This window comes from Parus major, chromosome 5 (genome assembly GCF_001522545.3).
Source record: "Parus major isolate Abel chromosome 5, Parus_major1.1, whole genome shotgun sequence".
Taxonomy (NCBI): domain Eukaryota; kingdom Metazoa; phylum Chordata; class Aves; order Passeriformes; family Paridae; genus Parus; species Parus major.
In genome coordinates this window covers 21,153,259-21,156,575 of record NC_031774.1, presented here as the reverse complement: position 1 = coordinate 21,156,575, position 3,317 = coordinate 21,153,259, and the positions used below count along the sequence as shown (strand labels likewise).

The window sequence follows — 3,317 nt, the reverse complement described above, 5'->3', positions numbered from 1 at the left end:
TTTTTTTTCCTTTTTTTCCCGAAAGGGGGAGAGGACAGGAGAGAAGAGCAGGAGGGAAGGAAGGATGGATAGAAGGAAGGAAGGGGGAAAGAAAAAAAAAAAAGGAGAAAAAAAAATCCCTCTCCATGTTCAATTAGTCACCAAATCCGCGACAAGAGCACGTCCAAGAATGCGGCTGGGCCAGCCCAGATCCCTTCTCGCTTCTGCCGCTCCCCGAGCCCCTCTCCGGGAATCCTCTGCCGAAGGGGCGCCGTTAAGCTAAGGACCAGCCCCGTCGCGGGTTATCCCGGGCGCAGAGCCGCTGGTCCCCCCGGCGGGGGCGCCCCAGGCCGCTCGCCACCTCGCGGCGGGCAGCCGGGGACACGGGCACCTGCCGCTGCATTCTCCCCTATTCCCCCCGCCACAGCGCGGGGAGCCTGCCAGACCCGAGGAGAGACCCTTCCGGGTCGGCGGGGGACGCGGGACGTCCCCTCCCCTCCGCTCCTAAGCGCCGTCCTGGGCGCTGAGCCACCTGCCACCGCCGCCAGCGAAGACACCCTCTTGCTAAAAGTTTCCAGGACGTGTCACTGAACTCCAGAGGTCTTCTCCTGAAAGCCTGCGGGGAACCAGAGGCCCCGCCAGTGCCAGGCGGCAGCGAGAGCAAGGCAAACACACCGCGTCGCGTCGCGGCCCGCCCGCCCGCCGGGATGCCGAATGAGCTGGGGCAGAAACCCGCGGGGGACCGAGGGGACTCGCATCCCGGCCCGAACTCCAGAACTTGTAGTTCCGCCACTGCCCCGCGGCGGCAAAGGGTCCCGCGCGAGCGGCACGGGAAACTCACGCTTGACGCCCCCGCGCGTGTCCCATCCCGCACGGCCGCAGCTCCCTCCCGACGCTCCTGCCCGCCGGGCGGCACGACTCGCCGAGCCTCCCGAGCCCCCGGCGAGACCAGCGGCAGCGGCGCGACGGAACGGAGCGGAGCGGAGCGCAGGCAGGGCGGGCAGGGCGGCCGGGGCAGCGCAGGCAGCAGAAGTTTGAAAACCTCCAGCACTTACCTGGCGGGGCGCGTCCCTGGCCGCTCCGGGGAGTCCCGCGCAGGGTGCAACCATCACCAACAGTGATGTGGTGTTTTTTTGGTGCTTTTTTTTTTTTTTTTTTTTTTTTTTTTTTTTGGAAAGCCCAAAAGCAAGGTCCCTTCCTTCAGGTGTGTATATAAGTTACTGTACTGTGTGGGAGGGTCACGATCTCACTAGGTGCAGAAGATTCCCCAGGATTAACCCCTCCTCTCCCTACCCCTTCTGCAACTTGTTGAGGATTTTATACACACACGCGCGCAGGCACGGGCACACGGGCACACACACGCACACACACACAACACGGACGGGAGAGCAAGGAGAAAGCGAGCTCCGCGGAGTCCGGCTGCCCCCCGACGCCGTTGTGATTGGATGGTCTTTTCATGGAGAGGGGACGTCTCAAGTCGAAGTCACGATTTCTCCTCAGTTTGGAACCATCTGTGACTGGAGCCATGACGCAGCCAGAGCACATTACTCACTTTTACAGTCACGACTTGGAAATCCGTGCAGTTTCCAACCAAAATTACACCGCCACCATTGAATTATTTAATAGGATCCAGTTAAGGGTAATCTTATGCATTGTGTCAAGTGAGGCAACGATCTAGGAGGGGAGGGCTGGGAAGGCGAGGGAGGGGGCGAGGAAGGAGGGCATTTCTTGTTTTTAATGCCTGTTTTGTAGAGATATATTAAGAGTTGCAACGATTGGCTGCACGTGTTGTAAGGGGATTTTTTTCTTGCTTTAAAAAAGCAACCAAAAAAAATAGATATCTGGTCCGCTTGTAAATACGACCACGCAAGCTCGGGGAAGGGATGGTTTAGACATTAAGAGGAGCCGTGGGTGGAGTACCGTGCTGTGAATTCAGGCGCTGGTGTTTGATTAATTGCAAGAAATTATGTCTTTTGTATGCCTAGATTAGAGCCATTGCATGCGGTCTTGGCCAGGAGGTGCTCTCACCCCAGCCCAGTGTACTGTGCTATACTGATGTTCATGGCTGCATCATGCCATTGTCTGCAGGATCCGCAATTGTTGCTGGGCTTTGTGTGGTAGGTGCACCATTTTCTAAGCTTGCTTTTACTGAGAGTCTATGGCTAAACGTGCTCCGAGGGAAGCTCCTTCTTTGGCTATTGTCTGCCTCGTGCGTTTTCCATCCTTTGCAGGTCTTAGTCTGCTGCTAAGCCCCCTTCCACGGCGGTTTCGGAGGGGATACCATTGTCCGGGATAACGCGGTGGTGCATGTGAGTGCCAGACGGTGTTTCCTTGTCTCTTTTAATGCAGTCTGATGACATGCCTTTGCTAGCCGGAATGCCTGCGAACCTGCATGCTCGTAGCCTAGCGAGAACTTCCCCGGCTCTCAGAAGCAGTGAGGGGGTGACGGGTGGTTGCAGCACCGAGGTAACCCTACATAGCTACTCCGTACACACCACAACAGTCCCCCACTACTTCGCCTCTAATTCAGTCATTCCACCAACTCCTCTGGTGAGGGTATGACTAAAGACGCGAAGGACGGGCAATAATAAAAACAGACGCTCGAACACACACGGTCTGCAGAAAGTGTGAGCACTTAGAGGGGAAAAATGAGGTGGGAGGAGAAGGGGTGAGTCCAAATAAAGCAACCTATAGCCTCTTATTTTGCGGAGCACCATCATCAGGTACAGGCTCTTTCAAACGCACGGGCGGGAAGGGCAGGCGGCGCCGGGCGGAGGAGCGGCGCCGGGGAAACCTCCGCGGGAGCGGCGCTGCGGGAGGCGCAGCGCGGCCCCCGCCCGGCGGGCACCGGGGCCGGGACCGGGACCGACCCCTGCTCGTGGCGGCGGCGGAGCGGCTGCGGGTTCAGCACCGGGGCGCGGACAGCTCCCGGCGGCCGCCCTGCGGGGAGCGCCCGGCCCGCGCCCCCGGCCCCGCCGCCGGCTCTGCCTCTCCCCCCGCGGAGGGCGAAAATAGAGGGGGGGGCGGGCAGGGAGAGGGGCTCAACAGCGCCGACAGAGAGAGAGAGAGAGTTGCAGCTCGCTATTGATTCAGAGATTTACCGACAGGGTGATTCCCCTTTCTACAAGAATTCCCTCTGTCTGAGCTCCGGGCATGCACCAAAATTCATTATGTAGACGAGTATACCCCTCTCGCTTTAGAGGAAAAGTAGAAAGGAAGGAAAAAATAATCCAGGCATGCATAAAATAAAGACAAGACTCACAGCCACTCTCTGCATCATGCACAGGAAAGATCACTACTTACCCAAACGGGAATTCCTCGGTTAGAGGAGGGAGGGG

At 58.4% G+C, this 3,317-nt stretch overlaps 2 long non-coding RNA genes across 5 annotated transcripts in view; one reads left to right on the top strand and one right to left on the bottom strand.

Moving 5' to 3' along the window:
* LOC107206267 overlaps positions 1–3,317 on the bottom strand; it is a 76,216-nt gene that overhangs the window by 60,775 nt on the left and 12,124 nt on the right. The window lies entirely within an intron of this gene.
* LOC107206268 lies at positions 1,130–2,589 on the top strand. The gene is made up of 2 exons (XR_001522358.2): positions 1,130–1,618; positions 1,965–2,589. It is a non-coding gene; the product is annotated as an uncharacterized LOC107206268 (long non-coding RNA).